The sequence below is a fragment of the Canis aureus genome, chromosome 13, assembly GCF_053574225.1.
Source record: "Canis aureus isolate CA01 chromosome 13, VMU_Caureus_v.1.0, whole genome shotgun sequence".
NCBI lineage: Eukaryota > Metazoa > Chordata > Mammalia > Carnivora > Canidae > Canis > Canis aureus.
Window position 1 is genome coordinate 22,638,524 of NC_135623.1, and position 13,743 is coordinate 22,652,266.

Sequence of the window (13,743 nt, forward strand, 5' to 3'; positions counted from 1 at the left end):
AAAAAATTTGTACAACTTTCTATGCAATATTCTCATCTGGCACATTCTAATCAGATGTAAGTCAATAAAGGTTTTGGATTGTTAAAAAAAATCCACCTTGCCCCACTTTGATGGATTGTGAAGGAAGTGGGTGTGCAGGGCCGAGAGGGTTTCCCAGCTAGCTGTCCCTCGCAGCTGGGCTTGCAGGCAGCCTGGGAATACTTTGCAGTCTGCCTGGGAATACTTTGCAGTCCAGAGGGAGGGTCAACTCTTGTTTGGCTTAGTCTTCTGCTACAGCTAGTTTGGTCAAAGTCAAAAAGGAACGGAAGTATCATGGGTAGCTTGGACCTGGGAATAGAGAACTCAGAATTCTTACAGACTCCCAGTGGGGTGAGGGAGACAGATAGTCACTACGGGGTGATGTAAATGGTGTTACTTTCCAGAGCCCAGAAGAGGGAGTGCCTGAATTCTCCTGGAAGAGCTCAGAGGGGCATCCAGAAGGGGGGGTGCCTCTTGAACTGAGTCTGTGAGGAGGATGGGGGCTGTGCAATGGAGACAAGTGTGGGCAAGCCTCTGGGCAGCGAGAACAAGGAGAGTCGTCACAGATCAGCTGTGTTACGGCTGGGACCCAGTGGGGTTTATTTTCCCAGGCATACTTATCCATCATAATGTGATGGGTCACACCTCAGTTTTAGCAAACCTGAGTGGTGCCTACTTTTACCATCTACTTGGGCTGCTGGGGGCAAACGGCCTCCCGTGGGATGAGCCAGAGCTTTGGGAGGGAAAGATGCACAGGACAGAGCCTTAGGAAATGGACCCTGGGCCCTCCCTCTGCTCTGTCTCCTCTCCTGGTCAGCCTAAAGAGCAAGGCAGGGGGCCGGGCTAAGGCAACAGCCCCGCAGAAGCGTAGGCCAGCTCGCCCACCTTTGCTCAACCCATTCCCAGCCCTGCCTGGGCCCACATCCAGCCCTGCCGAGGCCCAACTGGTTCCCTGGGCCTGGCAGGGAGGCTGGGAGGAGCCCGGGAAGCCGGGAGACTCATTTTCACTAGAATTTGACCTAAAGCAGGATTGGAAGGGAAGAAAAGAATCGGAACAAAAGTGCAGGCAGGAAGGAGCTGTTAACGAGCCTTTCTTTCTCTTCAGGGATGGAGCGGAGCGCATAGCGGGGCGCAGCGGCCCGCTCTCCTCGGTGGCTCTGTGAGGCAGCTGTAGTCTCTGGCCGCTGCCTGCTCTCGCTCGCTCTCCTTTTTTCCCTCTCCTCTTTCTCGGCTCTCTCTATTATGGGGACTTGCTCCAGCTCTTTCTCTCTCTTCTGTCTCTCCTTTTGTTCTCTCTTTGTCTATTTATCACACTGTGAAGGTTGAAAGAGATGTTATTAATCTGGGAGAATGAAGGCAGGATTAGTGGTATGAATCGGATTTTGAGAGGTGTAATGATAGAAAGACTCGCTCGGCTGGCGGCCTGCGTGAGCTTGATAAATGGGGAGCACTCCAGACTGACTCGCGCCTTCCCCGCGCTGTGCGCCCTGCCCGCTGGGGCGTGCCGCGCTCTCAGATCTGCCAGCCGGCCCACCCCGCTCCTACCTGAACCAGAGCAAAAAGCCAAGGGTAAAGCAGACACAAATATCTCCCATCGCACTCGGAGACATCATTGCTTTCAGCACCCTTTTCAAGTAGAGGCCTCTCGAGTTCTCAAAGGACTGTGGACAGAGGGAGTGGGGACCCAGACTTCTGCCTGCTTCTGGGGCCTGCAAGAGTGGAGTTCCCCTCCTGCCTCCAAAATGGATGTCAGGGGTCAGGGAGAGACAAGACAGTCCCCACACCAGTTAAGTAAGAGAACCAGAGCCCATGTGATACGTAATTAAGCAGAGTGCTATAGTGCAGTTCATAGTATGGACTGTAGAGGTCAGGGTGGGATGTGGGGGAGGGAGGAAGAGAAATCAGGAGGGGCTTCCTGAAGGTGGTGTCCTGGCAGACAAGTAGGATTTGGAGAGGGTGGAGGAAGGCCAGTGTTTGGGGGGTGAGATAGCATAAGCAAAGATATGGGATCAGAAATGAACCTGAGTTTTGGGAGGTTCCCCTCAGATCCTGTGAATTTCAGATCAGGAAGAGACCTAAGGAGTAATTAAGCCCTTACTTTCCAAAGAGGAAGCAGGTCTGGGGACTAGAGTTACCATTTCCTGAAATGATTTCCTATTTGAGTACTGTTGCTTATTCTAAAAGTGCCCTTTCCATCATCCTGGGATGATACAGTGAGCCTTTCCCTCCTCTGCCATCTATAGCTTTGGCCACATCCTTCCATCCTTCATCTGTGTAATCAGAAGATCCTGGCTCAATTTCATTGCTGCCCGGTCTCCAGCCGTTTCCCCAGAGCCTTGGCTCAGGGTCCTCCTCCCGCTCTGCCCCCAGCCCAATCTGCAGTCTGTGTGGGAGTGCTTGTCCCAACCAGCCACCTGCTGTTTGCATGGGGAGGAGAGGACCAGGAGGCAGCACACCTCTTCTGGGCTCCAGCTGCCCCTGGGCCTAAGTACTTTGTTCCTTCATAATACTACTGCAGTTCTCACTGATCACTTTGTCACGGTGACTGGGCACTTCCTGGCATCTGTATTCATTTCCCTGCAAAGGACTGTGAGTTCTTGAGGGCAGGCTGTACATGTGATTCAGTTGAGGTGCCAGGGTCTGGCAGGCCTTCAGCGAATGTGTGTGTCTTCGATGAATGAATGAATGAATGAATGAATGAATGAATGAATGAGTCCCTCTCCTTTCTGAAGAAAATGGTCTTGGCTCTCTATTAGCTTTTCCCAGGCCTGACTACCCTTAGGAATAGGGAGGGGTAGATGTGCAAAGCAACTAACTTTTGACTTTGGTACAGCGCCCTAAGACCACATCGCATGACAGTAGTAGACCTTTGGATGGCTTCCCATCACCTTAGGAAACAGTAATGAAACCCTTTATTGTGTCCTCTGAGGCCCTACATGGCCATGCATCTCCTGCCTTCCTCATCAAACTCATCTCAAACTTGCCTCCTGTGCTCCAAGGATACCGAGTGTTTGATTCCTTCCAAGTGCCACTACCCTTTGCCTAAAGGCCTTGGCGTGCATCATTCCCTTGACACCAAACACCTCCCCCTCCCGGTCCATCCGTTTCAGCTTACCTGTCCTCAGGGAAGTGTTTCCCCATCTAGGTCAGGTTCTCGTTTTCTATCCTATCCTAACCATCTACCTTTCTTCTTTGAGTCCTTGCTACAGGTACAACTTAATGGTTACTTATGTTGCTGTTTATTTAACATCTGCTTTTTCCAACAAAGTGAAGCTCTCTGAGGACAGTACTGTGTCTGTATTGCTAATGTATGCATGTGGTCTGGCATATAATAGGCCAGTAAATGTTTGTCATGAGCGAGTCAGTGTGATTGCAAAGCCTGCACTCTTCCATCGAACCGCATCCAGGTGGAGTGAAGGTGGTGGTGATAAGGGCGTGCCCAGAGAGGAGGCTCTTTGGGCATTGATTCGGGAGGCTCTAGAGTTTCACCCTTCCGTGTCTGGGCCTTTCTCTTTTCCCTCCAAACATCAACGAAGAGAGGGCCTCTTCTGACCCTAAAGCCTTTTTTATTCTCTTCTGGTTGATCTTACCTAGAGTTTCAAGTGCCACCCATACACATTCTTAGGACTTTCTTGTCTCAGCTCACCCCTCTGAACTGAGCTCCAGGCCCACATGTCCACCATCCCTAGGCATCCTGCCTTGAATGTCCTACTGAAGGCCACATCAGTCTTCTAGATGATTTCCCTCCAGGCCTGGTTAGGGTTTCTACGTTGGGGCTCTTGTTACAGGATCTTGGCCCTCCACTGTATGTGATCTTCTGTGTTTCTCTTTGTAACCTGGAAGCTCCTTAAAGGCAGTGGCTTAGTCCATGTGATCTGTGTGTCTCCACCTAGCACAGAGCTTGGCACACGGTAGTTACTCAATAAGTATGTGTTATATGAGCAAGCCAATGAAGATGGAGGGAGGTCTGAGTTGAAAGTTTTGAACACCTTTTTCGTTTTTCTCAGGGAGAAAGTGAAGTTGTATGTGCTATGTGTAAGCAGGCACATGCTTTTGTGTGTGAGGGGTTGGTGGTAGTAGTGGTGGTGGTGGTGGTGTCACATGCTCAGTAAAGGATTATATTTTAATTTGGAAAGCACTTTAGAAACTTAAAGTGCTTTGCCTAAGTGCTGACTGCTATTAGTGTCTCCTTTTTATTAGGAAAAAGGACATGATTTTTCTCTTTTATCTTCAGGCCTGTCCAACTTCTGAGAGTCAAACTTAGCAAAATGCCTGCCCCTCACTGAGGACTAGTTACATGCCAAGTTCAAAGCTTTGGACTTGAAACACAGAATTCTGCTTTGCAGACTGGTTCTGACACCCCTGAGGGGATTAGCCCTAATAGCTCAGTATCAGGAAGGGGGTGGTGGGAGAGACAGGGTCATTTGACATAGTTCAAGCTGCAGTCTCAGGCCCCTCCCCTTTCCATATAGGTCTGGGTGGGAGGACATAAGCACCTGGACCATTTGGGGGGGTGGAGGAACAACCCCCAGTGGTTACCAAAAACCCACTTGTCATGCAATATGAAGGACCAGGCTTCAGAGAGAGAACTGGGGAGGAACAGCCACAGGAAGAATTGGGCTTGTTCAGCTCAGGGATTTTAGGACCAAGAGGCAAAGACATCACAGCTATTGGACCTGGTGATGTTAAGAGCCACCACCACAGAGAGCTAGGTCAGAGAAAGGGAATATGTGTAGCAGTAGCAAAGACATTCTGATCTAGGAGACCATGAGGCAGGAATTTGCCTTGTGCCTTGCAAGCACCTTTGAGAGCCTTACTGGTTGGAAGGAAAGGTAACACTCCTCCCCATGGAGAAGATTTGGTGCTGCAATGACAGGAGGTCTGGAAGGCCCAGCTGAGCCTTGTCATTGGGCCCCTCTGTGTAGCCTCTACCTCAGGCTCTTTACTGAGCATCTCTGGTCTCCATCTGTCCTATCTCTGCCAGTCCTGGATGCTGAAGGCTCTGCCCATGGCTCAGGCACTGGGAGGTGGGAGCTTTGACCCAACATGCTAGTGCCCTGCAGTTCCCAGCTCCTAATCGAGCCCTAATCTGGGGAAGCTAGGGTGGGGATGGGGTGAGGGGAGTACATTGAGCCTTCTGCCTTAACTGAATTTCCATACCTCCTGTTGTTAATTATAGAGATGTAATAATGCGATTAGTGCACGATTAAAAAAAATCCCTGATATGATTACCATGGATTTAATATCACATGATATATCATTATATCGTTATGCAGTGACAGATGTAATTGAAATACACTTATTGGAGCCGGGGGTGGTGTTTCATTCAATCCCCAGCACCCCGGGGAGGAAAGGGCCAGCTAAAAAGAAGCAATGGGAGAGGAAATTGTAATGAAAACAAAGAAAACTCACAAGGTAGCTCTCACCCTGGGCAGCTGGCTGAGATCTGCTGCCTTCAACTGTGTAACAGTGCACGTGGAGCCCCAGCGAGGCCAGACTCTTCCGTGGGGGCTCAGGAGCTCCTTACCTGGTCCTCACCTCAGAAACCCCAGTGTCCCCAAGTCCCCCCTGACTCAGCAACGAAGCAAGGGCTCTGGATTACTCCACCTGAAAATGGACTTGGGACCCTCATGGGATCAAGCTGAGTTGTCAGCTGTCTCCCAAATGCTGCGGGCCCTGGACATGTGGTACAGCCCCTGCCTTGGCTGTGGTGGCGGTCCAGCACTGGAGGCAGCTGTCCTGTTGGGGGCCATGCGCAGGCATATTAAGTACACAGAAGCAGTAATTATGCCACTCAGGTTCTGCTGGTGGACAGAGGCAGCGGCCACTCTGGAGCCCCCGAAGTATGTCGGTAGCCAGGGAACACTGTGAGCACACAGAGCTACTCACTGGGGGTAGAGAGGTTGGGTTTGGTCAGTCGACGTGAGTGTCCACACTCTGCTGCTATAGTTATGCCCGCCAAGCCTCTGCTGGGCCACGGGAATGGAGTGGGAGCTACCTGTAAAGCCAGAGAGCTCAGAAAAAGAGAAGGGAGACAAGAACAGTCTCCCATTCCCTCCTCACACAGGCAGCCGAGCCCCCAGTTCTAAGGTTGGCTGGGGTGGCATTGCTGGTGTGCTGGGCAGGGACAACTGGTTCCTGGAGGAGACCAGATAGAGTCAACAGGAACAGCAGCCCCGAAAACCAGGCAGAATCAGGCCCATCGAGAGGTCTCGTTCTCCCTTCCCTCAGTGGAGACCCTGTAGAGGAAGGGCAGACACAGCTCCCACCTTTAGGAATCTCCCAGCATTGTGGGGTAACGTCTCTGTAAACGTGCACCATGTGCACCGTTAGAGATGCCTTTCAGAGTATGGATGGGTTTAAAGAAGGGACGAGTCAGGGAAGGTACTTCAGTTAGTCGTGAAAGAAGAGTATGTGTTCCCTAGGACAGAAAATGAGAGAAGGCCGAGGGCAACCTGGGCAGGCTGAAGGAACTGCTCAAGTCAAGTCTTGGAGCGTGAAACAGCAATCCCAGGATGCAGGGGGCAGTAAGGAAGAAGGAAGCACAGTTGACCCCACATTTCTGATAGACTGATAGTACAGAGATGGTAATGGCTTTCATAGGGATCTGGGAACCCAAGAGAAGGAGAACTTGGGAGATGAGATGTTGAAATGGTTAGGGGTTTTTTTTTGTTGTTGTTTTTGTTTTTTTAGATTTTTGGGTTTTTTGTTTTGTTTTGTTTTAATGTTTGAGAATAAAGTACCTGAGTGAAATCCAGGTGGAAATGTCAGGTGGACAATAGAATAATATATGTGTCTGATACTCAAGTATTGGCAAAGAATATCGATTTGGAAGTCAGAAGGTGAAAGACAAAGAGGTTGAAAGTCACCCAGGGAAAGCAGTAGAGTGTAGAGGAAAACAGAAGTGAGAGCACCTGAGCTCCTAAAGGTGGCCTGTGTGCAGAAGAGACCGGGAGATTATGAGGCAAGTGGCAGGATAGAGAGATAAGAAAACTTAGAACTGAAGGAGAAGAGTTTCAAAACTGAAGCAGGCCACAGAGAGGTGGAGCTAGCAAAGCCTTGAAACTCCCTAGGCATGGGCAGCGTGGAGAGGACCATCGGCTCTAGCAGGAGCCGAGTGATGTCAGTAAGGCTGGAAACCAGACTGCAGGGGTGAAGGAGCAATGGGAAGGTAAGTGGAGGCGAGTGGGCACAACTTTGGGAAGTTTGGTTGCTAACAGGAAAACAGTCACCGGATAGGGATATGGAGGGCTTTAAAAATAATAATTTAATACTGATGTAACTTTCAAAGGGCCAGGTGTTTTAAACACTTCATGCACAATAATTCATTTAATCCTCACATCAACTCTCTGGAGTAGGAACTGTTATTACCTCCATTTTACAAAGAGGAGCCTGAGACACAAGAAGATATATGAAGTTGATAGAGATTCAAACACTGGCTACAATACTAGTGCAAAGGAGCCAGCAGAGAGGGGGAGGGTAAGGGTTTAGAAAGAAAGGGGATCCCAGAAGGAGCAGGACCAAGCAGGGAGGAGAAGGGTGAGATATAAAGCACAAGTACAGGATTGGCCTTAGGTGAGAAGCGAGGTGTCCCTTCCATTAGAACAGATTTGGTGGAGCAGCAGGTGTGGAAGGCTACAGGTGCACTTTTAGACGAGGTGTATGCAGTTGAAAGAGTTCTGTGCCACAGCTTTATTAGCTTTGTGAAAGGAGTAGGATTGTTGCATACCACTGAGAATTACTCAGGTTGTGATCTTGTACCCACAGTAGCCACTGTCTGTGCATGAGTGACTTTCCGGCTTAGCTCAAGCGCAAATGTGGAGAAATGGAGTCACAACTGGGTTTTTTCGGGGAAGGTGTAGTAGGATAAGTGGGCAGGGGAGGTGAAGACTGAGGAATGGGTGCTTGAAGTGATAGATCCCAGGGCTCCAGGCTTGGTAGGAAAAGGATTGAGGCCAGAAGGGGATGGAGAGCTTACGAGAAGAGCAAGAGCAGAGGGTACAAAAACTGGAAGGATGGGAGGGTGGGGTCAGAGCAGAATCTGTCATGATAAGATTTCTGAGGGATAACAAGGCTCTGAGTGTGGCCGTAGGGATGGAGGGCTGAAACAGGTAGAGGAGAAGGCTGTTAGAGCACGGAACTTGAGCAACTGAAAGGCAGTGTTCATGGGTAGACTGTCCTGTAGAAACTAAAGTTACCTGGCGTGATGATGACCTGGCGTGAAGTCCCAGAGAGGGGCACAGTAGTGTCGGAGCAACCAGAAGTTGAAGGTATTGGCAGAGCATATCCAGGGTGTTGGTGGTCTAGTTAGCATTGCCACATAATTAATCACCCCTACATTTAGCGACTTAACAGCAGCTAGTTTATTGTATCTGGTGGTTTCTGTGGGTCAGGAATTCAGGAAGGGCTCAGTGAGGTGGTTCTGGTTCAGCTTCTCTCATCCATTTGTAGTTAGTCCTTGAAGCTGGCCCCGGGTGTGATTGATCAGCCGGGGGCTGGCTGGGCCTCTCCCTCTCTCGGCCTAGTCGCACGGCTTCTGCATGTGGTCTCTGCACACACCTTGTTCGGCTTCCTCACATCATGGCTGCCCTGGAGCAGTCTGGCGACTTACAGAGCAGCTCTGGGCTCCAGGGCCAGTGCTCCAGTGAATGAGGTGGAAGCTGCCTCCTCTGTTTCTGAAATAGCCTTGAAGTCCCGTAGTCTTGCTGCTGCGTTACTCTGTTAGTTGAAGTAGTCGCAAAGGCCTCTGCTGTTTATCACACAGACACCTCTCTTGGTAACAGGTGTATCAAAGTCACATTGTAAGAGCATGCGAGACGGGAGATGGTGTTGCAGCCCTCCCTGGAAAACGGAGTCTGCTCCCGTTGGTGCTAGGCTGAGCCCAGAAAAGGGAGAGGGAGCGGCATTCTCAAAAGCAATGTGCATTTTGGGTGATGGCACCAAGAATATCTGGAGGTCACAGTGGGAGGGGGTGTTCCCGAGTGACCTCAGACATATCTGGGGAAAGAACTGTCATCCCATGTTGTAGGACAGGAGACCGAGGCTCGGCGAGTTCCCATGACTCCTCCGAAGTGACTGTGCCGACTGGCAGAAGTGGGAACCAAACCCGTGTCTGTCTGACTCCTGAGCCTGACCACACTGCCCTTCTCTGAGGCCTGGGCTGCTGGGTCTGCCGTCCTCGTGTTTACCTGTGGCCTTGGTACTGGTTCACCAGCTGGAGAAGTGCCGGCCAATTAGAGAAGGGATTAAGGAGTAGTCGTGTCTGTGAGGCTTTCTCTCCCCTATCCTCCAGAGTATCCCCCTTACAGCCTCATCTGTTGGGTGTTTGTGGGAATGGCAGGTGATTTGATTTGCTTCCTCAGCTTGGGAAATGACCCATTAGCCTTAGGTCTACCAGGTGACACGTCACCCAGAGGTGCCCTGCTCCTCCCCACCTCATGGGAAGCTGGAGAGGTCCAATGTGCTGGTTCTGGCTTGGAAGCTCTGGGTTTTCTGGAAGTAACAGCGCAGCCTGCGCTTCTGTGTGCAGTCTGAGCTGGGTTATAACCCCAACTACTGCCGCGCCCACCCCGTGGCCACCCCATCCTTGGGGCCATGGCAGATAGCAAATGGGTGGGCAGAGACACCCTAGCAGCCATCGATGCCTCTTCCTTCCTCTTTGAAGGATCTGATGCTGCTGCCGATGAGGGCTACTTCATCTATTAAACCCAATACACTTGTCGCAGCTGCTAAGCCCCCGTAAGCCGCCGGGCGCCGTGTTTGTGATGGGACTGACAGTGCATGGAGGAGGCTGATTATACACGATTCCATTTCGCGGGCCCAGCAATGTAATTTCACAGGGCGATCAGCGTTTGCATGTAATAGCAGGCTGTGCTGAGGTGTCAGAATATTAAAGGCGCTAATGGCAAAGCTCCCTGTTACACAGGGGGCCACCCGCCGCGCCTACAGCAGGGCTGCGCGGCAGGCCCGTCGCAGATGGCTGGCCACTAAGCTAATGGGGCAGCAGCCAAGGCGGGCAGAGCCGCGAGAGAGGAGAGCCAGCCGGGAGCAGCTCGGCACCTGCTTCCCCGCGCATAGAAATTACAGCAGCCCAGGGGAAGGGAAGTGTGCGTGCCTGCCTGGCACAGGGCTGTGGTGGGATGGTTTGCTAAACCCCGCGTCTTTTACTCCAACCCCACCTGCCCCGGACAGGGCTCAGGGGCTCCTCAGTCATCCTTCTGTCTGCCCCACTCTTTGGCCGGGAAGCCACAGCTGGGCTGGCGGGGATGGGGGGGTCCCTGGTGGCTGGGAGAGGTGCAGCTGGAGAAGTGGCACCCCAAGAATTTGGAACCAGTCTGGGAAAGGGACTTGGAACAGGCTTTTTGGCAAGAGCTCTCAAAACCGATTCCTGCCTGTGCTGTTGGAGGTCAGAAAGCTCGTAGGTCCCTTACCCCCACACTGTGCAGGCTGGCAGGAGAGAGGGAGGGAGCAGGGATAGGAAGCAAGCGAGAGAAAGAGGATGGACAATAATTAGGTTCCTTGATTGATGCCCATGTTGCCATTGGTACAGGGAAGTGAGAGGCGGCCCCTCAAGATACGGGTCTTTCTGGCTCTTTCCATCCTTGGTGGCTGCCCCTGCCACACCCAGGTCCTTGCCTGTGCTCTCACCGGGCTTGCTTCTGCCATTCTCCTTTGTCCTTGCTGTGTCTCCTGCCTGCAGTGTTGTCGTCACCACCACCACCACCCACCCAGCTGTCCACTACCACTCCCTCCAGGAAGCTTTCCTAGCTGCCTCCAATGCCAGACAGGCCTGTTTATCTCTATTGTCCCTGTGGACAGCCACAGGGGATGGTCTCCCCGATCCTCCTGGTCTACCGGTTCCCTAGGTCCCAGCCTTGCCTTCTCAGCCAGAAACTCTGAGACACAGCCCGTATCACCTTGTCCTGAGCTGGGCTCCTGGGAAGGCTCTGCTCAGATTCACAGACAGATGTAATCTTGGGGAGGACGCCTGGAGGGAACGGGGAGTGGAAGGATAAGCCGAGTAACCTGAGGGAGAGTTTGGTGCCTGTGTGGGTATGCACGCTTGATAGTGTATGTATCTGGCAGGGAGACACTTCAGAAGTGCGTGCTGGGGGAGAGGGGGGGCAGGGGCGGTGTGGGTAGCAGGTGTGAGGATCCAGACCACCCATTGGTAGGAGGAACACAGAGTGCCATAGGACCCTGTGTTCTCTGGGTGGCTTTCTGTGTCCCCTGGCTGTGACCGAGGGGTACCTCAGATGGCAGGAGCTGGAGGGAGCTTGTGGTGCCGTGCCCTAGCACGTGCCTGGGGGGGGTTCCTTGAGGTTGGTGGTCACTTCTGAAGGTTCAACTCTGCAGGGGTACCTGGGGGAGACATGCCAGGGTTCTCAGCAGGGGCAGCAGGGGGAGAGCCCAGGCTGAAGGAGAGCAGTTTTAATTAACCGTTTTTAATATCATTTTGGACTTTGGCTGGTATGTGAAGGCCCCGCTGGAAGCAGCATTTGTAAAAATTAAATCCCTCTTATTAGGAGCTTGGCAGACCCATGTGCACGTGCTGCCCCCTTCCCCCCGCCTGTGCCCCCCTGAGGAAGTGCTGGATGAGGCCGTGTCACAGCAGCAATTGGTTATCATGCCTTATCTGGGAATATGAAACTGTGCGCATGACACCCACGGCCACGCTGGAGACGCCAATTCATCTCGCCCTCGCTCTGACAAGCTAGACTGCCCTTCCTGAAAGGCATCCGTCAGGCGGGCCCAGGCCGCCGCCTCGCCTGCTGCCTCTCCTTTCCTGCCTCGGTCCCGGCTCATCCTGGTCCGGCAGGCCCAGCCCGGCCCTCCTGGGCTCTGGCCCTCTCCTCCCCCTTGCGCATGTCCCAGTCTAAGGACGATCTTGGGGGGGAGTCGTTATAATAATAATCTAGTCACAGTGACGCGTCAGGGCAAGCGTCTAATGTTATCTGAAGTGGTCTTCCCGCTTAGCTTTGATAAGACTCGGGATGACGTGCAGATAACGTTGAGCTGCCCTGTCCCCCAGCCCCGAGCAGAGCAGAGGGGCCTCCGCTGCCCGCCCGCCGCTCTAAGCCGGGAAGCGGCAGCACCTGCTAATGCAAGTGTTTAATATTTGATGGGCTGGGATAAAGCAGGATCACCTTCGAATTGAATTGAGTGTCAGCCGAGAATCTATTACTGAAATTCGGGTGTGATTTGACAGCAAAGTAGACGATGTTATTCTTCACTAGTTACTGCAATCTTCTCCCCGACATCACTTAAATATTTTTTTCTTTGCTTGAGTAAACACACATTATCCTTCTTTTTTCCCCCTTCCTTCCCTTTTTCCTTTTTAGAGGGGAAAAAAACCCATCCAGCTCGCCTTCTCCAGGCTGATAGGGTAGATTGTTATTTCTTTATTTGTCCTATTAAATGGAATTTCTGATCGTTTAATCCGGCCTTTGTAAGTGATTTTAAAGTACTTGAAAGCCGGCCCGCCACTGCTCTCTGGCCCACTGCGCTCCAGCCATGGCCCTGACCACGCTCAGCAGCTTATCCAGCTGTGCACCACCCACTGGCTGCTTTCCCTCGCTGCCTGCGTTCCCCAGCGCTGCCTTCACTGCCCTGGCTGTACACCAGCGTTCTCTCCCCTGCCCTTGAGCCTTGCACTCAGCCCCCGGTTTGTGGGTCCAGCTGTGGCCTGGGAAAGTGTGGGAGGGTTGGCTGGGAAGTCAGGTTGTGGCTGGTACCTCTGTGGTCAAGGAAACTAGCTCGGGAGGGCACTGATGTTGAAGGACCTGCAGGGCCGGGGCTTGGTTCCTGCAGCTGAGAAGGCAGGGTACCAGCCCCTTGGCCTCAGCACAGACTCTGTATCCAGCCTCCTCTCCTGTCTTTGGTTTCTGACCCAGTGTTAGGCCCTCCCTGCTGTGAGGGAGTCTCTGGTGGGATGGGGACCTCCACACCCGAGCACGAGTGGGGACACCACAGTGCCTATCTGACCGTGGCTGCAGTCACCTCAGTTCGACTAGTGACCCTCGGGTCTAGCTTCTGGGAATTCCTCAGGCTACATGCCTATTGACCACATCTCATATGCTTCCTGCCATTGGGAGCAGGGCAGCCTAGGATTCCAGGACTTCAAAGGTGAGGGGGATGGGTAATGTCTGAAGGACCAGCCAGCTACACAACTCCCCCCCACCCCCACCCCACCCTGCCCCGCCCCGCAAAAGCCCAGGCTAGCAGGCAGAGCAGGGATTCAGTTCTAACTTAATAGCTTTCTAACCCTTGTATAAGTCTCTTCTTTCTGGGCCTCAGTTTCCTCATCTGTGATGTCAAATCAGTTGTTCCTATAAGGGATTGTGAAAGAAAGTGCCATCCCTGGTCCTGCTATGTACCACCCCTCACTGTGGAGGTTGGTGGCGGCCAGGTGGCGCGAGTAGGGGATGGAGGGGGGCAATGAAGTGCTAGGGGCCTGAGCAGATCGATGCCCCCAGCACTTCCTTCCCCAACCCCAGGAAAACAATTAAGTACAGATCGATGGGTGGCTGCTTTGAATATGCATAAGTGAGCACTTGACCTTCAGCAGAGATCTGTTCCCCCCTAACACACACACACACACACACACACACACACAGACGCGCGCGCGCACGCGCACACTCTCTTCATGTGTTCCCCTCACAGCTGCTTGAGTCGACCAGGTGACCTTACCCCTCTCAGTTGAGCCCATGCATGGCACTCAGCCTT

The 13,743-nt window shown here is 52.5% G+C and overlaps 1 protein-coding gene across 15 annotated transcripts in view; it reads left to right on the top strand.

Moving 5' to 3' along the window:
- ERI3 (ERI1 exoribonuclease family member 3) overlaps nucleotides 1-13,743 on the top strand; it is a 127,659-nt gene that overhangs the window by 87,879 nt on the left and 26,037 nt on the right. The gene's annotated exons all lie outside the window — the stretch shown is intronic.